The sequence below is a fragment of the Rhincodon typus genome, chromosome 16 (assembly GCF_021869965.1).
Source record: "Rhincodon typus isolate 14 chromosome 16, sRhiTyp1.1, whole genome shotgun sequence".
NCBI lineage: Eukaryota > Metazoa > Chordata > Chondrichthyes > Orectolobiformes > Rhincodontidae > Rhincodon > Rhincodon typus.
This window is the reverse complement of record NC_063347.1, coordinates 32,098,807-32,120,962: the sequence shown is the minus strand read 5'-3', so window position 1 is coordinate 32,120,962 and position 22,156 is coordinate 32,098,807. Positions and strand designations below refer to the sequence as shown.

General features: G+C 38.4%; 1 long non-coding RNA gene across 1 annotated transcript in view; it reads left to right on the top strand.

Annotated features, from left to right (window-relative positions):
- The first annotated feature begins 3,944 nt into the window (after window positions 1-3,944).
- Window positions 3,945-22,156, top strand: part of LOC109911571 — a 262,617-nt gene continuing 244,405 nt past the window's right edge. The window contains exon 1 of the long non-coding RNA XR_007263905.1: window positions 3,945-4,013. This is a non-coding gene — a long non-coding RNA (uncharacterized LOC109911571). The remainder of the gene's footprint in view (window positions 4,014-22,156) is intronic.

Below are 22,156 nucleotides of genomic sequence, written 5' to 3'. Positions count from 1 at the left end.
TTTGTCATGATTCAGTGAGAGAACAGTGGATATTGTGAAGGCTTCAAGGCGTTTGCTAACTAAAATTGTATTAAATAATAGGAAAAGCAATGAAAGATTAAACCAGTCAACTGCACTTGTACTTGGCATTGCACAGGGAATGCTGGCCTCTGTAGGACCAAAATATTTACAGTCAATGAAAGATAACCTCACAAATTGAATGAGTTTCACAAAGAGGTTCTGCCTGCATTGCTTGTGGCTGACACTGCTGTGTCTAGGATGCTGAAGATGATGTTCATCTGAAAAATGTCTTCATGTTTTTCCTCAGTACAAAGCTGCAGTTCTCACAAATCCTCATCATCAATCATATAGCCTTGGTGCATTCTCTAGTTATCCAGATCAAAATTCAACAGTGTCCTTTGTCTACACAGTGCTGTAATGAATACCTAGATATGAACTGCATGGAAATCTGATGTGGAGGAGACATCTTATGGTTCTTGTTGGCCCCAGTAGAAAACAGTGTTGCATTGTAGATATGCTGAACATCATGATATGGCATTCGGACCACTGTTTCCAAAGTAAGTATTGTGCCACTGTCTTTCTGTCATCTGCATGGCATTCTGTGGGTGCCAAAAGACTGTAGCTGTTCTGCATTTTCACAGCATCATTAAGGCATCTTTGGCCTTAACCCTGCATTAAGCGGCTGTTCCACATCCACTGGAAGTTGATGCTGGCCCTGGACTTCCAGACTCATGTGTTTCTCATCCATTCATGTGGATGCTCCAAGTTTAGTGGCCAAAGTAACAACCACAGCTTCTGGGGATGGTTCCAATGGGTCTATGTAGGCAGTATTGGAAACAAAGCAATCTGTTACACCATATTCAAATAATATTTGAACAGCATCCTACAAACACTGGGAAATGGAGGTCACCTGCTAGGAGGCCAATGGGGTGCCAACACATGGACAGTGCACATCATTAGCCTGATTCAGATGTGTGCCAGTCAAACCTTTTGGTGCACATGCAGTAGCAGCTTGTATGAGTTGCAGCAAAAATGAGAGCCTCTCACCCTACTCCCAACCCCCACAGTACCCAAGAAAGATGGTATTGCATACTGGATAATGGTGTGGACATTTCATGGTCCAAGGGGTGAAGTGAGTCGCTCCTGCATCTTGTGCATACTATGGAACCTGATAGGTGATTGTGACTTCTGCAACTGAGATGAAAGCTTACAACCTCAATGATTTTATTTGTGCTTCACAGCTAATTGTAGGATTGATTTGTGATGTTGCATGATATGGTCATGATTGCTTGTGGTCAGGATTTTTGGTTGGCACAGTTGGTCAACGCATGGCTCTATATACAGAATCATGTGACAACAGATGTCTTTGTGTCTAGCATGGCTGCCTCACCACCATAAGGGCTTCAAATTGCACAAAACTAGAATCTGCTTCTGCAGAGAAAGGAAAACATTTACTCTGCCCACTCCAGGTGTGTTGGCAGCCATTTTCTATTTTGATTGAGCCATTGTTATTTGGATAAGGCTGAAAGGAACACAGGTAGCATTTTACAATGTGAGTGGCAGGCTCAGCCTCTCAATCTGGATGACCTCCCAAATCTTCATGTACCTTTCTACCTTGCCTTCCCACTCAACCTTGTTGGTTTTGACCTTCCAGATGTTTCCACATAACTTGTTTTAAATTTAACTCTTCATTTCCCCACGTTACACCCTGAGCCTCAGGCATGCAGCTTAGTCATGCCAAATATTATTCTGCACATCCATCCACTGAAGTTGGTGAACGTCGACAACCTCCTATCCAATAGTACCCCTTAAGCCACCATGCCTGATAATCTACTCTAATGAGTTGGCTTGGCTTCCCTTTCACAATTATTATCCCCTCTATATTCCAACTTGTTGCCTCCAATTCTCAAAATTGTCTTGCTCACTTTACCTACTGCCGCAGTAGCACCTGATAACCCTTTTTGACGTTCAATGAACAGCCCCATTAGACGGATTATTGCCCACTACCTGACAAACTTGGAAAGATAACCTTGACTGATGAGTGAATTAGACCCTGAATGATCTCTGTGCAACTCCCTGACTGACTTACTACTGATCCCTGGACTAGTTGCACTGGACCTGCAGGACACCTGGACTGTAGTGACATGGAGCGCCAATCCTGAACACCCCAAGCTCTTAAATGATCATATCTAAACCCCTGTACTGAGGTCAGATGCTGCCCTTGACTGACTGTGCTAGTACACCCTGACTGCAGGCTGTTCCTCTTTACTTAACTAAGAACTACTCCCATTAGATCTTGAGGCAAGGATATTTGGTTGAAGCATGTGCAGTGTGTTTGCTGCATATGCTGCTGACACATGCTGGAGGTGTGACATTGATGTACTGTGATGCTATAAAGCAACATGCCCACCCCCATTGGCTGATCACTGCTGAAAACCATGACAATCTGGCTGGCTTTATATCTACACTAAGAACAAGGCAAGACTGTGAAGCCTATAAGTTCTGAATGAGTTGCAAAGTGCCAAAAGCAAAGGCAGAATAAGGCAGAGATGCTGTGAGCTTCCAAGTAATTGGAGAGTGTGTAAGAACTAACAGAGCAAGCTGACAACTCTGAGATGTACCCTGCTCTGATGCATGTGATGGATGTTTGTCCCTTCATGCAAAGTGGCCTGACAGGAGCATCACAATGCAAGGTGTCATTGCATTCCAAAGTACAGCATTAAAGTAAATGACTGTATTTTGAGTGAGTCAGAGTTGTGCCATGATGATGTGATGTGGTTGGTATATGCCTGATACCATTTCAGTAGCAGGTAGAGCATAGGGAGCCACTGCCCATGGAGCATACCCTGAACTGTTGGGGAATACTGGCTGAGTTGGAGTCCCAGAGGAACAAGTAGTGAGCTGAACCCACCCATTCTGATTTTCATGAGAAGAGCAAACTATATATAGGTGGTTGAAATAAGTAATAGTGAGATGTTAATGTGTGCAAATTGATGCCTCTGCATTCACTGATGTGGTTCTTGTCTCACAGTTCAAATTTTGGTTGGAAAATTGGACGTTTTGTTCAATGTCAAGAAGCTCATTTTTCCAATCCCACCATATTTTCGCAACTGACTTGTCATTGTCATTGTCACTGTCACTCGGAGGCTGGGGAAATATATCCGCTGCTTACTCTGTTTTGAGTCAAGCAATGTTGAGATAGAGATTTCAAAAAATAACTATAGGTGTAAGGTGATCACATTAAGTACTAGGTCAACTTTCAGTCTTTCTACTTGCTTGTTTAATGGAAGAAAGAAATTTGACCATGTATTTTTTTTCCCTGTTCTTTTCTATGCAATGACAAAGGGTATTTCACTAGAAAATTGAATCAGTTTATCATTTCAAATGGGAAAAAAAAACACCTCTACTTATTAGATACAGATATTGAGTATGGTGAAAGTGCCATTTAGGCTTTTTGATGACTTTGCACCATTTGTATTACATTTTCTCCTTTGACAAAATCAGCTATTCCTAGTTATAAAATGAATTGTTCACAAATGGTGACTGCTTTCAAAATCCAGACCTTGCTATTAAAGTCAATGTCAATGGTTCTTTTTTCACTTGCATGGAATCAGCTAGCCTCGACAGCCCCAAGATAAAACACATAAGACCATTCCTTTTGGAAGAAGAATTCATACAACTGTTGGCAATATCTACAGCCTAAAAAGGAAGATGTATTCAAATTATCTTTCTGCCTTCTGTTTCCACTGCCTTTACATCTATCATCTGAAGAGCTGTGTCAAAAATGCTTAACGTTGAAAATTCAATCTCCAAAAGCAAATTTGCCTTCTATTAACACCAGAGTTTAGAAACAATTTATCTGTGACCTTTTGTATTTATTCTGTGAAATGTTTACCCTAGATGATGCGTCAAATGATGAATTTTGTTCTCTCTCTTCCCTCCAGCATGTGCATGTTCACATTCTCCCAAGAAAGAAAGGAGACTTTTCAAGAAATGATAATGTCTACGAAGAGGTAATTTTTAAAAGTAAATCTTGAATTGAAAGTATTAAAATGCTGTTCATTTAAAGCCATCATATTGTTTGACCTAGCTGCAAACTCATCCCACTCAGGAGGCAGGCTAGAAGCCAGGCAAACAAATTCACTAATTATAGGCTCAATTAGTTTTACCTTCACAGGTGGCCTGCGGCTTACCAGTGGCAGATTTGTCCCATTCTGCGGTGGAAGGCCAGCAACTGTAGGGAGGCAGCTCCCTGTGGCAGCTCAAACCCAGGAATGTGGCGGTGAATCTGTGAAACTCTTTACCTGAGAGGCTTGTTGCGACTGACTACTTTAGATATCCAAGGCTGAGATAGACAGATAGATTTCTAATCATTGCGTGAATGAAGGGTTATGAGGAGAAGGTAAGAAAGTGAAGCTGAGCATTACCATGTCAGCCGTGATCTCACACAATGGTGGAGTGGACTTGATGGGCCAGATAGCCTACTTCTGCTCCTTATTCTAGTCTTCTCAATGTCCAGTGCCATTAGCCCCAGGAAGAGGGCAGCTGGCAGCAATAGTAGCTGCACCAAGACAGAAGAATGAAGTGTCTTTCTCCCCTGCAAGGACACCTTAAGATGACAACCTTACCTCAGCAGCCACTACCTCTTTCGGAGGTGCTATTGAGTGGTAGTTTCTGATTGAGTTGGCAGCATAGAACACCTGTCCACCATCCTCATTTGGACAGCTGGCCTGGCAGCTGCCAAATAAAGGAATAGTTCCCTGGAAGGCTGCCACTGTGGTCCCAACATCAGCATTTAACCTCTTCCAAGAAAACATAGGCCACATAGCTTGATTTCAGGGATTGAAGTATCTAATTTGCAGCTTAACATATATCTGTTTAAGCAGCGCAGATAATTTCCCCCCATCATAATAGAGAACCATTCAATTTGCAAAATCACACTCAAACCTAGCTCTTAATCAAGGATTCTATTCTGGGGAATAAAACAGTATGCTAAACAAAATAATTTCCTACCTTTTTATGTTCACCCACAGGTAATATATACTTATTGCATATAGAAATCATAGCTTCTTGACTAATCTGAGTGAATTATATCAGTTCCACGAAATAGGATTGGTGATTGAAAAATAACAGTTAAGTGTAAACTTCTGTTTCAGAAATGTCATGAGATACCTTAACTTTAGTATTTAACAAAATACGTACTTTCAATCTTCTGACAGATGTATCTGAAGGTTATTCAGAAGTAAAGTCACTTTGTGTTGTACATGTTCTTGTGAAATGTTATTCTGTGCAGAAGTATCACCTCACCTATATCATAGAGCTACTGCTGAAGTTGGGATTGCGAGTGACAGCACTCTCCAATATTACATGAATATTGTATTGAATGATTCCACCATTTTCAAAGCAGTTGTTTTTATATAAGGTTGTTTGAAATGTTGGTTCAGGCACTATTTTCATTTAAATGCAAACCATTTCTAGGCAAACTGATTGAGGTCGATCTTGACTTTTTGTGATTGTGTAAAACAGGTGCCAGCTTGATTTTATGTCTTTCCCAATTTTTATCTCCAGAGGAGCCAGTGGACCTAAAAATTGTGGGAGATATAAATCAGGCTGCTGATTTGTTCTTACCAATTTTACTCTATCACACAAAGTCAAAATCTACTGCAATGTGTGTTTACTATTATTTGACTGTACTTCAGAATTAGATTGGTCTTAAAACAAATATAACTTCTCTGAATAGTTTACTTTTGAAATATTCCAAACAGTTGATGCACTCAGGACTGGCTTGAATATTGATGAACAGTGTTCCTAATTATCCTTTGAAATTTCATTGGTTAGTTTGAAGTGGACTAAAGCATTCAAACTGAAAACATATCCATAACTGACTACTTTTAAGATTTGAGCCTGATCAGATTATTGGGTAAAAGATTTGGTGCCTCACCATGCAGAAGCATACAAACGTAGAATACTGTTGGGTAAGGACAGGGATCCTTGGAGGGGAGGGTAGTTTAGTGGTCATGTAAACTTCAGAGGTGAGAGTAAGGGTTCCTTTAAAGGGGTGGAATCATTTGCCCTTTGGGACTGTTAATTGTGGGGAGGATTGCATGTAGAAGATCCAGAAATGCATTGCAACTGTTGGATCTGTCAAGATGAGTCTCAAAGTGTCAGTAAGTGCTGACCATCAAAAAGTGTTCAGAAGTAACAAGCGTCGAAACTGTATTTTTAATGAATCAGTGTATTAGTCTCAATATAATGCAGTCTACAGTATAGGACTTTAACTAAAAGAGCTATATTTCCCCCATGTGCTTGAGTGTTTATGGATACATGATAAATGAAGGAGATTTTAAAACTACCATTTTCAGAATGAGCTTCCTGATGATGTACAGTTCTAAATACTAATTGAAAGGAAATATTTATTGGTATAAGAGACTAAGCACTTAAGGATTAAGTTTTAAGTAAAATGTTTGTTTTCATAAGAGATTATTTGAAGCAGTTTCAATGTATTGGTTTATTTGCATCATTTAGTTTTCTTTTAACAGTGACATCACCAATAAATTCTAACTTTATATTCTCTCAGCCTATCTCCTGAGTTATGCCTGTGCTGAATAGTAAGGAACTTACCATGGAGAGGGAAGGCTAAAGGGCAGTGGTTGGGGGTTATGAGTTGACACTGATTTGGTCAACATCTAGCTTGTTAGGTACATTTGGTAAGAGGAAACTGAATATATTGAGGTGTGTTGTGGCATTAGTAAGCTGCTTAACAAGCTATAATCCTCTTAATTGGTAGCTTGCTGCTGCCTCGCAATAAATACACCTTGCCACTTAGCTAATGCATAAATGATGTAGCAAATTGATCCTGATGGCGAGATAGGGCTCGCTGGGCTTCTCACAAGATTCTGACACCAATCTCACTATAGCACGCATCATTCAGGCCCCTGTAAATTTCTACCTTGAGTTATTTTTTGGATCAGTTTCGTGGATACTTTGAGGCAGACTGGCACGAGGAGTCTTGGGTTGGGAAAAGGTTGCCTAAAAACAGCATTTGGATTAGTCCAGCTGCAATTTGTTACAGACTTGTAAGTGCAATATGCCTGGAAGCCTGCCAGCAGGAAACGTTTCTCTCAATTTTTCTCTGTGAGTGAAAAGTCAAAAACAAAACCTAGAGACTCCAAAAAAAGGTTTCTGATACAAGAAAATATCTTGATCCACCTGCACAGCTATTCAATTAAAGATCAACCATTGCTCTGCAGACAACATTGTGTACCCATTACTAAAATCCAAAAGACTATAAGAAATAACTCTCCATTCTTGTGACCAGAACTCTTGAACTACAGAATTTGTTTTTCCTGTTTCTGTGTTTCTATCCATTATGTTTGTGCCAACTGTCTTCTTTTTGTCTATCTTATTTGTGAATAAATATATTTGTGTTTAGGGTTTTAAAGAGGGATAACTTATTTACATAGTAGTAAATTTCTTGTATTTCTATTAGAGTAAATGAGTTTACAATAATAACATTTGTTTTATTATCAATGATGTAGTTTGGTGTCAATTGATTTTATTCTGAATTACAGGTCTGTCAGGCAAATTGATCATCTTGGTGGTTTAATTGGTGACAGCTTGTGGAATAGTGGGATTTGATTTTTGGCAAGTTTCTTCCAATTGTGTTGTGACAAAAGTTTGGGGCTCATCTGGAATCTTTGAGCACAGATAATGTAAGATTGTATGTGGAACAAGGGAATTAGCAAAGGATCAAAGAATAGAAACCTGCTTTCTCATAGTATAAGGTGGCCTTGACAGCAGCTAAAACTATGCTGCAGTTGGAAGATTTAACACTGATGGATTTACAAAACTTCATAAAAGATAAGCTGATAGAATTGGTTGCTAGAACCAAGAGGCAGGGGTAATTGAAATATTGTCAAAATATTGTCTAGGTTGGTGGAAATGCAGGGGGGAGTGGTGAGTCGCTTGAGTTCATGAGAATATAATTATAATTAAAGAAGGTTGAACGTGAGATAGAATTAAGGCAGTTTGAAATGAAAAGGGAAATGGAGCTTAAAATGCCTTAACTTGAACTTCAGAGACAGGAGAAAAGTAAAGGGAGAGCATTTAAAAGTCTGGAGCTAGTGATTCAAGAGAGAAAAGGACAAAGAGAGGAAATTGCGAAAAGAATGCCAGCTCAGGTATGCAAGTTTAAAAAGAGATGTCAGCTGTAGAAGAGATAGTGGGAACTGCCAATGCTGGAGAATCTGAGATAACAAGGTGTAGAGCTGGATGAACACAGCAGGCCAAGCAGGAAAGCTGACGTTTTGGGTCTGGACACTTCTTCAGAAAATCATGGTCATATGGTTATTTTCTGAAGAAGGGTCCAGACCCGAAACGTCAGCTTTCCCACTCCTCCTGCTGTGTTCATCCAGCTCTATACCTTGTTATCTCAGCTGTAGAAAAGTTCATTATGTGAAAAGTCCTTATCACAATCACAAGTCTGGTACAGAAATACTTAAATTTGCACAAGCCCTACCAAACTTTGAGGAGAAGAATATGGAATCATTCTTTGTCATTTTCAGAAAATAGTGAAACGAATGAAGTGGCTGAAGGAACTCTGGGTACTGCTGACACAGAGCAAGTTGATTGATACATCACATGAAATTTATACATTACTGTCACAGGAGGTTTCTGTGGATTATGATGCTCTTTAACAAAAAGGCTATTCTCTGTGTGTGTGTGTGTGTGTGTGTGTGTGTGTGTTAGTTCCTAAAGCACAGGGGCAAACCTTTCAAAATATAAAGATAAAGCCTGGGGATATCTATGTTGAATTTGAAAATGGAAATCAAAGTCATTTTGATCAGTGGTTATGGTCGTTAGGAGTAAATGCCTATGTATGAAGGTCTCAGAGAAATTATTCTTTCGGAAGAATGTAGAAACTCATTAATTATTGGAAAACCAGAAGATAGTAACTGCAAGATAAGCAGGCTTCCTTAAACCAGAAAAGAAGGAGCTGAGGGTGGAAGTGAAAATTGAAGATTAAGTGTTTCCATTTTAATAAAGTGAAATACCTTTGTTTCAATGCTGGAAGCTGCATGGGAAACCCATGGGCCTTATTGGGATTCGTAAGAGTGAATCCAAAAGAGGAGCTCACAAAGAAAATACTAAGGAACAAGTTGTAGTTTTAAACACAACTGTGAAACCACTGCTGCAAGTGCAGGAAAGGTGAACAAGTAAGATGAGAAATATAGAGATGTGTTTATTGAAAAGAATGTTAAATCCTTTTTCTTCAAATTATGCTACTAAATATGTAACTATATTAAGAGACACAGGAGCTACTCAAACTCTTTTGCTGGAGAAAGATATGTTTTCCTTCAGACAGTGCATTGAAAGCTGAAGTGTTAAACACAGGATAATTGGAGAGTATAAACCCAGGCTCTGTTGTACCAAGTACAATTAGAATGTGTCTTGTTGTCCAGAACAAGAGTCATATTAGCTGTAAAGAAATTAGCCATGATTTACTTCCGGGGAATTATTTAGCTATAATGAAAGTTATAACTTCTTCTATCTTAACAAAAAGTCTGGGTGATGTTAAAGAGATGGAACATTTACAGGAATAAATATTTTTCCATCATATATGCTAACTAGGATAATGGCTGAACAAAGTCCATCACCAAAGGTCAAAGAAGAACCATTTTAAAGTATGCAAACCTTTCCTTAAGGATTGGATTGTTTCAAAAGAAATGTTTAGTATGTCTTTCTTAATTGAGGTCAGAAGTCACATGACACCAGGTTATAGTCCAACAGGTTTATTTGAAATCACAAGCTTTCGAAGCACTGCTCTTTCATCAGGTGAAATGACATCACTTCACCTGATGAAGGAGCAGTGCTGTGAAAGCTTGTGATTTCAAGTAAACTTGTTGGAATATAACCTGGTGTCATTTGACTTCTGAACTTGTACTTTCCAGTCCAACACCAACAGCTCCACATCTTTGTTAATTTAGCCTCAGAAAGCAGATCGAGAGTTAAACAAATTAGTGCAGACAGTTTGCACTGAAACTGAGGTTGAAGGAGTTTTGGAGTTAGAACCTATTGATTAATGTAAAACATAATAAGGCAAAACTCTTCCTAGTTGTCTCTTCTTAGACTTTAGCATTAATGCATTGGGATTTCCTGTTGTCTGTTTCACTTCATTATGAGTGGATCAATGATGCAAGGAGTTAAGCTGTGATTCACAACTCAGTTTTACCCAGTTATTCTCAGGCAAGTTTCCCTGCTATCCGGATTCTTGAACGGATCTTTCGAATGCTTTTAGTCTGTTTCAGTGCTCTGGTCTGGAAACAATATATGTTTCCACTCAAGTCTTACTCCTCCAGAAGCACAATTGGAAAACAACTAACTTGTTTTTTTGTATTTTTCCAAGGTTTTCAAGAAACTTCCCTACTCATGTTAGAAACTTATTACTGAGGAAATTCATGGGGGTCAGATGTGGTTGGCCTTCTAATCTTTCTGCATTAGTCTATATTTTGTGTAATTGTGCATGAGGCATATCATGGGAACTTATCTGGATTTTTTTTTAACTTTGATAGTAAATATATCTTGTGGGATGTTCCACTGAATTGTAAAAAGCTTCCAAGTATACAAGATAGAGGAAATGCAGGCCCAGTGGAAATGCACTGGACTATAGTGGTGGATACAGTGGTAGAGATGCAGAAGTTAGATTAATAAGGATACTGTTCATATTAACAGACATCATCTATCTGTGAGAACAATTAAATAGGAAATTCTGATGGTATGAAGCTTGAGAATATGTGGAAATGAACTTTTTCTCGACTAGATATGGCATAATTTATGATTGAGGTAAGGAGGCTAGTTAGAAACAATATATAATGCTGTTCATATCACAGTGATCAATAGTTGAGAAAGCCTGATAATGCAGGAACATCACGAACAAATTTATTACTTTTTTAACCTATTTGTAACTGCTGCTAACATAATCAGTGTTTTGCATGTGTCTTTATGAAAAATTTCATTTTAAAATAATAAATAATTGAATCAAATAATATATATTGCAATTATGAACAAAGCATGGCAGTAAATTACTCCAGAGAATTACTTCATGTTAGACTTTTGCTGAATTGTAAAACACTCAGACTGTGCTCTTGTGGTTTTTATTACCATTGCAAGTACCTGAATCAATTACTGCATTGCCAGGGTCTTCTCCTTAGATGTAATCAGCATATGAAACTGATGGAATACCATGTGTTAGTCCTGTGATTTTTAACAAGGATATTTCATTTTAAAATTTGCAGTTGATGTCTTGGGTGGGTGAACAAAACATTGATTACATAGTATCATTTCTACCAGATTGTAACAAAGTACTTGTGTTCTGAAAGTTTTTTTTTGAAATTACTGTCATGATTTATAATCACATAGGCAGCCATGCAGGATAATGCAAACTGCTTTATGACAGGGCTGTGAACAGGAAGCATTGAAACTTGGTTAAAAAACAAGTGCTGTTTGAAAAATGTGCTGTCAGTGTGATAAAAATGATTATGATTTTGAGTTATAGGCCAGTAGGCAATAGTGCTAACCAGGTTCAGTGGCTGACTCTTAAAAGTTGCCTGCCGGTGGTGCTAAATCTGGCGGTAAATCTGCCCAAGATATTACAGTGATACAAAGGCATAATATTCATTGCTGATGTAAGGATAATGCTGCCAACAAAACTCTGCATCATGTTCAGTTGGGTGGTTTCAGAAAATGAACACTTTGATGCTATTTACCATACATTTCGTTGAGTGATAGCGAAAACACCCCAAGAAAGCATAAAAATAGCCACCACATTCAGCAGGAGAACTTGTGATTTAAGATATACTGAGCCGTAATGAGCTATTTCAAACAGAACAAAGGGTCTTAACCGCAGGAAACTGCATGACCTTCATAAGCAAGTGTTTTCTTCTCAGTAATGTGGAATGAGATATGGTGAATGCAGGAAACATCTCACTGACAAGAGAAAGGGTAATTTGGGTGGATACCTTAAGCAAGATTTATACCTGACTGGAATTGTGAGGATCAACCAGTTCTCATCCTTTGCTATTGTGGAGAAATTTGGAATGTGATGGAAGCTAATTGTAGGATTTATTCAGCAAGTAAAACTCTGTTTAGTGTTAAATGCATAAAGTATCTTGCATAATTTGTGTAAATACCTGTTGAATTGAAACATCTGTACTCAAATTGCGTTCTAGTTATAGATAAAAAGCCAGATGATCATCTGATGAACCAAATAATCCTATTATCTTGCTTATGGATATAAATGGGAGAACACGGTTGTAAGATCCATGCATAATTGCTGGGAAAGTTCAACACACCTATTATGAGGACCACATATTTTTATTTCTGTTATTTTTTAGATTGTGGACTGACAAAAAGGAAGACATTTCCTCAAACCAAGGAGACTGTGCAAAAAGGTGTCTGTAGGTTTAAAAATCATACGCCTGACTCACTAGTCTACTCTGTTCCCTGTAGATGAGTGCCACTTGACCTGCAAGATCGAAGGAAGACTATCAGTGAACATGTGCGTGTCTTTAAGAAGATGTCTGGGCTTCTTAAAGAGGTGCTGCAAAGATCATAAGTAAGTTGCTGCTTGCTGACTGTTTCTGCAGAAATTGGCTATTTAAAAAAAAGCACTTCAAATGGAGAATAGGAAAGAGAGGGGGTTCCCAGGTTCGTCAATATTAGCTGAATACCTTAGTTCAAGAGATCGGCAGCAAAAGGAAGGTTATATTTTCACAGGGATCAGGAGGCCATCAAGGAACATCCTCAGAGGGAATGAGAAGGTTTTGCATGTTCACTTCCAGTTCAGCTCTGCTCCCTGCTATTAACAGCCACCTTTTCCTGCAAGAGAAAGGGAAGGATGTTAGTCCGATGTCTGGCACGGCTGAATAGTTGGAGGTTTGATGAAACAACAAGAGATAGATGTGAGACAGGCATCATTGTTGGGTTTGTGAAGGTGAGGTGCAGCATCTACTAGGGCTGAGACGTGACTGCTAGGGTTTATTGATGGGTGAGTGATGAGCATGTTGTTCATTGAGCAGCAGGAGTGATTGGTGGAGTGAGTGGTAGGAGACTTTGTGACAGTACATTCCTTGACCACTCACATGAAGTCATGGGACTGGTGTTACTGCTGCCATATCCTCAGAGCTAGACTCATAGAATTGGCATCCCCATCTATCACCACCTCCTCATTCTCTCTGAGGTTGTTCCTTGAGTGCCTCCTGATCCCTGTGAAAACATAACCTTTCTTTTGCTGCCTTCGACTAAGGTATTCAGCGAATATTGACGAACATGGAAGCCCCCTCTCTTTCCTATTCTCCATTTGAAGAGCTTTCTTTTTTAATAGCTTTTAAATGCAGAAAGAATCAACAAGCAGCAGCTTTCTTATGATCAGTGCAGCATCTCTTTAAGAAGCCCAAATTAACTGGAACACATGTTAACTATACACACTATTGAGCTCCCTGTCAAGCATTCAGTTCGCAAGCAGCGTGGGTTGTGCTCACCTGAGCGCTACACTTATTTAAGTGAAGTGGTATCACAACGCTTGCCTGAAGATTTCCTCAGTCGAACCAAGCTGATTGCAAATCGTGACCCTGTATGGAAAACAGGACTAAATCAGCTTACTGCCCTAGGAATTTAGATTTGTATTTTTTTCAAATGAAGAGAAAAGAACCAATATAGAATGTATATTTGGATTAAAAAGCAGCAGCTGTATTTTAGGTTCTGTACTTCTGAGTGAACTGAGCATACAGCTGGTCCACCCAGCTAATACTATTTGTAATGTTGATTCTCTAATTGTCTGGGCTTAAGCAGCAGGAGTTCAACCCTGACTGATAGATCAAGGCAGCTGTTGAACATCAGCAGTACCATATTGTTGGTTTAGCCAAATTAGTACTATCTTTATTTATCTATTGTAGTAGTATGAGCATTGAGCATTGCTAGATTGTACTGACTGCCCCATTATGTGGTAGTTCCTTCCATGTGAGTGCATGGATTTTGAGTTATTCTGTCTCCTATACGAAAACACTAGTTTTATCCGATTGAAAATAGTTGACAGGGCAGCAAGCTTGTTTCAAAATAAAATGCCTGTACCAGAGATGTTGAGAGTTTTTTGAAGTTCCACAAAATACACAAGTAATGAGATGCAGCTGACATGAAGCATACGGATTCAGGAGTATTTCATGGAGGTAATTTTATCGGGGTTGGTACATTTGACTTTGCGCTGGCACTGAGGTAGAGCATTTTGCACTAAACATTCAAATTGCGGAATGGTATTTCAGTGATTTCTATGTTACAGCATATTCTTTCACCAAACATGGAGAACGTAACATTACTAAGAAATAACTTCCGCTCAGGCAATGTGCCAAACATGGCGTGTTAATTATTCATGTAATGCAAGGAAGAAACACCCACTTATATACTGTTAATGGGTAAACCTGGGAGTAGATCACATACCTCTTCTCTTAGCTGCAAATGATACAAAGAACAGAGAAATAGTGCAAAACTCCTAACCTATTCTCCATTAAATTAACTCTGTCAACTATATGGAGTTCTTCTGACAAGATGCTTGAAGGTAAACTGAAATAAGATACTGGGGAAAGATTCATTGCGTGAGACTTTAAGAAGGCTTTACCAGATAAGACCTTCTTTCATGTTCAGGCTTGTTAAATAGTTTGTTAATGAATAAATCGTCCTATCGATCATGTGCACACAGGGACTATAAAATATAAAGCTAATTACAAAACCGTTTTGTTAATGGTTATTTTAATCATTAAGATTGCCCTTCTTGGCAGCTCAGACCATTAGACTGCAGAGCCAGAAACCAAGTTATCTGGGCAAAATGGTGCTGAAGCTAAGAATTAGGCTCCGGAGTGCAATTTAATCTGTCAGTTTATATAGACATACAATTAGACCTTGACAATTGGGATTCTTTAAAGTCTATTTTCTTTCCCAAGATGTGAAGCCCCTCATTGCTGTGGGTTGCTATTTTGTTGGCAATCATTTTATGTTGATATATTTCAATATAAAGGTACAAGATTTTATAAATATTGGCAAATGCAAACTAGATTATAATTTCGAAGTGCATCTAAAGGGTTAGTAATCTGTCATAAAATGAAATGAGATCTCGAAAAAAGATTTCATACATGGCATCATCAGTGCTGAATGGTCTGATACCCTGGTGAGTGCTGCTAATCGGTTATCAGACATTTAGAATACAAAGAAAAAATTGAGTTTTACAATACTTCTTTTAAACATATTATTTATTTTTCAAAATCCCTCAAATCCTTGAGTTGATCAAAGTACCGATTTTATTAAGTTAAAAATAAGTTGATGGCTCTTCATGTAAACCTTATATTTAGATTATGCCAGTACAGACTAGATTGTGACTGCATGGAGAGTTGGCTAGTACCTCAATGGAATATGTAAGGCAGCAGATTCTCTTTTGCTGCTCACTATAACATGAGTTCCCCATCTCAATGAAGTTGCATTGAGTGCAATATGAAGACCAATCACCTTATGAACTACATTTTATTACTTCGAAAAAGCAGTTGTAATGGGAATGTAATGGAACATCAACTTGTCATGATTTAAAATGCAGCTGTACCACATAGTTCACCAGCAATGTCAAAGAAAAAAAGAGCTTAAAAACACAGTGGTAGTTCTAGAAATCATTTTTCAAGGTTTTCTGACAATTTTTGTGAAGTTGCGTAGAGTACTTATGGATTGGTAGGCAGGAAGTTAGAGTTTGGTGTTTGTAAAATGCTAGGGGGGAATGTATTGCATGATCCCTTTAAAAGACAATGTGCTTTTTTAATGCTTAAATATTTAAAATGGATGTCTGTGAGCAGCAACTTAAAAGTTTGCAAGTACACAGAGAACACCCAAATTGAAACATTTGTATCAAAAGTTAACAGGCGAAGCAGCAGTTTTTGCCAAGACAACAAGTTTTGAATTTAACCTATCAATTTGAATCAGGCACTTAGATACCAAAAACAAAATTTAAATCTGATGGTTTTCGCAACATGAGACCAATCCTATTTTAAGAAATGTCAATATGGCATCAAGAGTATAAAAGAAGGGGGCAGTTGGACAAAAATAGCAGAACTAACTGCCATCCACCAGAGCTAGCAGCCCTCAGCTCTCAAGAGAGTGTTGCTGGCTCTCACAGACTCCTCTGTGTATTATTGAAAGCACGATCTAAATAACAAAGTTTACAATGGCACAACTAGTTAACATTCCTGATGGAAGAATTGATGGAGAAGGCATTCCTGACTGAAGAATCGATGGAGAAGGCACAAAACATTCCGGAAGAAACGTAACCTGGCTGTAATTTCAAGAGGCTAAATTCTTTTTTTACATAAGTGGGACTTATATTTATTGGAACAGCATACCATTAGAATCTTGTTTTATTCTGGAATAGTTAGTAGTTAGAAGGGATTTATTTGGTTTGTTAATAGTTCAGTTAATTTGTTTACTGTTAGAGTTAGATAAATAAATTGCTTTTTGTTGTTTTTAAGTGAGTGTCAGGGATTTATTTTATTTAACCACTAGAAGTTGCTAAAGAGTGGATTACACCACTTTTCACACTGCTTTTACAGATTATAAGGCGAGGTTCTCCTCTTTAGGTATTTCAGTTTTAGTTCTCAGAGGGATTCAACCTCCACTTTATAACACAATGTTTGGTGCATTGTAAAGCAATTTTAAATATTGTATTTTGCATACATGCAGGTACCTACAGAGGAACGTACTGTCCAGTTAATACTAATTGCTGCTAATCATGTGCACAAAAATGCACAAATGTTTTATTTCCACAAAGGTTGAGAGATTATTTCTATAGTTCTTAGAAATCATGACCTTGAAAAGCACTGTGCAAGTGGAATGAATGGTGGGCCTACATGCTTATAGCTTGCTTAGAAAGCAGTGGAGGAGATACAAGTTCCATTTGCCCTAGTGAGGCTGAGCATTTTTAGATAAGGAAAAACTTGAGATGACACATCGTCAACTACGTCAAAGCCTTTCGTGTGAGAGCTGATTTCCCCTCAGAGAAACATAAGAATGAATGACTCAAAAGTTAAGAAAACATTCTTTCACTTGGAGCTGACTAAAGCAACAGCAAAAAAATGGTCAAAGCAAAATAAAACTCTGGCTTTATAAGTTGAAGAAACAAGCTGCAGTTGAATACGTTTCCCTATGACAGATAATAACAAAATAACCTTCAACCATAACTTTCAATTATTTTTCAAAGGTTTTTCAAATTCTGTTTTAAAGAATTGCTGGAAGCCCCATTCTTCTGTATTTCTCAGTATGCATTAATTCTGGTATTAATCCTGGGTAATCTGCTACCTGGGAAGACCTGATTTTGACTGCCCACCTCGTATGAATGTTGCAAACCAGAGGTTAAATTATGCCAAATGCAGCTTTTGCAATGCATTTACTCTGGCCAACATTCTAATCTGGTTAGTTCATGATAATGGGAACAGATTCCTTTACAATCCATTGAGTATTTTATCTTTGTTCCAAAGTCAGAGAGCACTGTTGCAATTCAGGGCTCCAACATGAACTGAACAGAGAATCATGTAAATAGCAGAACTTGTAGCAAAATGTCTTATTAACAGGATCCAGATCAGGGTAGGTCCAGGTATGTTTTAATATTTGCGCATGTGCAAGGAGGACTCTTAAAGCTGTCTATTCTACCTCAACACCCCATATTTCTGAGATCTTACCCTTGGGTTCTTTTTGGTCACTGCCCAAAATTACAGTCCTAACAATCAACTTTAGGTGGGACTTAACATTGAGACCATGTAAATAAAACCTAGGAGTTAGGACGGATGAGTTTAAAATCGGGGCTGGCGATTTGTTTTATAAAAATGCGGATGAATACGAATTGGTTTTCTCTCAGCATTTGGGTTTAAAACTGTTAAATTTAACAACCATTGTATCACATGGGTGTAGCCAAGTACCTGCTGTCATTCTTGAGGAGTGCACAACACAGCTAATGAATCACTTCAGCGATAATTAATCACTGCTGGAAATGCTAACCATGATATAAAAATTCTAGCTGGCAACCCGTTTTTCAAATCTCAGTGTGATTGCTAGTTGGGATATTCAGTCACATGGTTAGAATTGGCATTCAGAGCATAATGATTCATGAAATTACATATTATGCAGATCATAACTACACAATGCATTGCCATTAAAAATGGCTGAAATGTCAGCGGTTCACCATCCATTCTCAAATCCGGAGAGGAGGAACTTAAAATTAATTTAGAATTAAAGCTGGGTCTTATGCTTGTTCAGCAGCCTGTATTTGTGTTGTGCCTTATCATGTTAGAATCCTTCATTACTTTTGAGACTGATGCAGAACCATGAAAGAACCACGTTTGTTCAAGCAGTTCTTGTTTTTGCAATAATTGTAGAATCAGTCATTTTCTCATGCTCATTTTATTCCAATAAAACAAAAACGGAGGTGTTAATGGTGGTATTAGTCACGGTTCAAGACTTAATTTTCACATATTAAATCTATTTCTGACAGTCTTATAGAAAAAGTACATTCCTGAACTTCAGTCCATTGCTTGCCAAATTTATGGCCACTTACTTCATCAGTTTTATTTTATATTTAAACACACACCCTCACCAAAATGAGGTCCTACAGTACTTAAAGCTGTACTAATCTGGCGAAATGCTTTTCAGATTTGCAACATTTTGATATTGTGCAGTTTCCATTACATTTTATGAAAAACTGTATTAAGAATTTGACTGGTTAACTGAACTTTCAAATAATACTTAGCTGAAAGATGGGGTTTGAAAAAAAAACAGAAAATTTTGGATGCTGGAAATCTTAAAGCAAAAACAAATTGCTGGAGAAACTCAGTAGGTCTGGCAGCATCTGTGGGGAGGAAGCAGAGTTAATGTTTCAGATCCGATGACCTTTCTTCAGAACTGTTTTTGTGCAAAAGATGAGGTTCCCTTGCTGCATTTAATTCACAATATGTTGCAATTAATATTCCAGACAGTAGTAATGAGGCTGCAGGTTTTGAAACATTTCTCACTAGTGGCATGATTTCTCTTGAATGACTAAAAGTATTGATGTATTATAATCTGTCCATATACTGTGCTAAATTAGCTGACCCTTGCTAAGGAATTTATATCATTGATAGCCACGGGTGAGCTGCCGGAAGACTGGAAATTGGCTAATGTGGTGCTATTAATTAAGAAAAGTGGTAAGGAAAGGCCAGGAAACTATAGACCAATGAGCCTAATGTCAGTGGTGGCTAAGTTGTTGGAGGAGTCTTTGAATGACAGGATTTATATGCATTTGGAAAGACAAGGACTGATTAGAGATAGTCAACATGGCTTTATGCATGGGAAATTGTGTCTCACTAACTTGGTTAAGTTTTTTGATGAAGTGACAAATAAGATTGAAGGCAAAGCAGTCAACGTTGTTTATATGGACTTAAGCAGAGTGTTCAATAAGGTTCCGATGATAGACTGTTAGCAAGGTTAGATCATATCGAATTCAGGGGGAGCTAGCCAATTGGGCAAAAAAAACTGGCTTGAAGGTAGGAGACAGAGGCTGGTGGTGGAGGGTTGTTTTTTGGACTGCAGGCCAGTGACCAATAATGTGCCGCAAGGATCGGTGCTGGGTCAGCTGGTTTTCGTCATTTATAGAAATGATTTGGAGCGAACATAAAAGGTATGGTTAGTAAGTTTACAGATAACAACAAAATAGGTGGTATTGCGGACAGTGAAGAAGATTATCTCAAGTACAACGGGACCTCGATCAGTGGGTCAGTGGGCGAAGTAGTGGCAGATGGAGTTTAATTTAGATAAATGAGAGGTGTTGTATTTTGGTAAGGCAAACCAGAGCAGAATCTGTACGATTAATAGTAGGGGAGTGTTGCCAAACAAAGAGACCTAGGAGTGCAGGTGCAGGTTCATAGTTCCCTGAAAGTAGAGTCACTGTTAGACAGGGTGATGAAGAAGGTGTTTAGCATGCTTGCCTTCATTTGTCATTGGATTAAATATAGGAGTTGGGAGGTCACATTGCGGCTGTACAGGACATTGGTTCGGCCACTTTTAGAATACTGTGTTCAATTCTGGTCTCCCTGCTGGAGGAAAGATGTTGTTAAACTTTGAAAACGTCCAGAAAAGATTTATAAGGATTTTGGTGGAATTGCTGAGTTTTGAGCAATAGGGAGAGGCTGAATAGGCTGGGCCTTGGTTTCCCTGGAGGGTCGGAGGCTGAGAGGTGACCATACAGAGGTTTATAATATCGTGAGGGGCATGGATAGGGTGAATAGGTAAGATCTTTTCTTCCACAGGGTAAGGGAGTCCAAAACTACAGGGCATATGTTTAAGGTGAAAGATTTAAAAGGGACCTGAGGGGCAACTTTTTGACGCAGAGCGTGGTGCGTGTATGGAACGAGCTGCCAGAGGAAGTGGTGGAGATGGGTACAATTACACATTTAAAAGGCATCTGAATGGAAACATGAATAGTAAAAATTTAGAGGGCAAATGGGACTAGATTAACTTAGGATATCTGGTTGGCATGGATGAGTTGGACTGAAGGGTCTGTTTCTGAGCTGTCCAGCTCTATGACTCTATAATCAGCAGCAATAGTATTCAGTTGGCGTCTGCTAACATGCTAGACAGCGGAAATAATTCAACAGGATTTCTATGAATGAAGAATGTTTCAATGGCAATTATTAAAACAAATGTTGATGGTTTCTTTACAAAGTAGAAAGCCAGAACCAAAGGGAACTGGGCTGCAGGCGACGCCCATAGGCACTTAGTGCCTATCACTATCCAATTGATGTATTGTGTGAAATAAAGGTTTCCCCACAAATTTTGCTAATTTGAAAATGAGTTAAAACAAACGTTGAAATAGTGTCATTTTCCACCCATTCCTTCATATGTGTAACTTCATTGATGTGTTATCCTTGTACATTCAACAATATTTCCTAGGACAGGTTGAATCTGGCACAACTGTTATATATTCCTCTTAATTATTTATTTTATTTATCATGCCTGTACCAGAATCTTCACTCCTTCTCTGTGGATTGATAGACCCAATGTCTACTTATGTCTATCTCGAAGCTGATTAGAGAAAGTAGAAACATACAGAATAATTTTTCAACTTTGCAATCACCAACTAAAAGGTCTACCAAATCAGTCCAGCAAAACGCTGGTTGGCCTGCAGCCATCTTACAGTTGGAGGGCTGTTAATGAGCTCATGACAAGACTTTGCCCCCAGTCTTCGAAGGCAGTCTTACCTTAGAGAGCTACTAACTAACCTGATTGGCTGGCAGCTCTCTGTTTCCAGCAGTCTGAGGTGCAAGCCATAACCACTGCTGTGACTACCAAGTGTCCCCAAACAAAAACAGACATGGGAGCTGGACTTCTGTCAAGTCTCAGTTAAATTCAATTAAAGGACATTTTACAAGGCCCCCACTTTTAAACACAACATTAAGTTGATCGTAAAATCCAGCCCCATTTATCACCTAATCTTTGGAGATGAGTAGATAATTCTACTTGTATTTGATAACTGTAAGATTACTGCTTATCATAGATTTAAAAAAAACCAAACGTTTGCAAATAATAACCATTAACAAATATATTTAATATTATTCTAGCAATTCTGTCTGACTATTGCCATATCTACGTTGACTTGATTGATTCGCATCAGCTTCCTGAAGCTACTGTCAATTTTGCCTCCCAAATCAGACTGAAATTCCAACAAGCAGAGCAGACTCAACTTTAACTATCGGTTTCAGAGATAGTAGGGAAAAAGAATTACAGATCACAGTTTCAAGCTGTGAGGCCAAGATTTGGACAGATGTTTGCAAACATTTCTTTATACAAAGGATGGTCGACAGTTCTACTGAAATCAGCACATTTAAGTAACAGCTAGTTACTGCCGTTAAAAGAAGATAAGTTGATCAAATAAGCTGATGGACTTTCTACATTCTAATCGATCCCTAGAATTCAGATCATTGTTTTCTTGAGGTAAAATTTAAATGAATAATTTTTTATATACACAAATATCCTCCTTATATTTCTTACCTTGTCTGCTTCAATGTCTTCCTTAGAACTTACCCCTTTGAAGAAGCTTTTCGTCAGT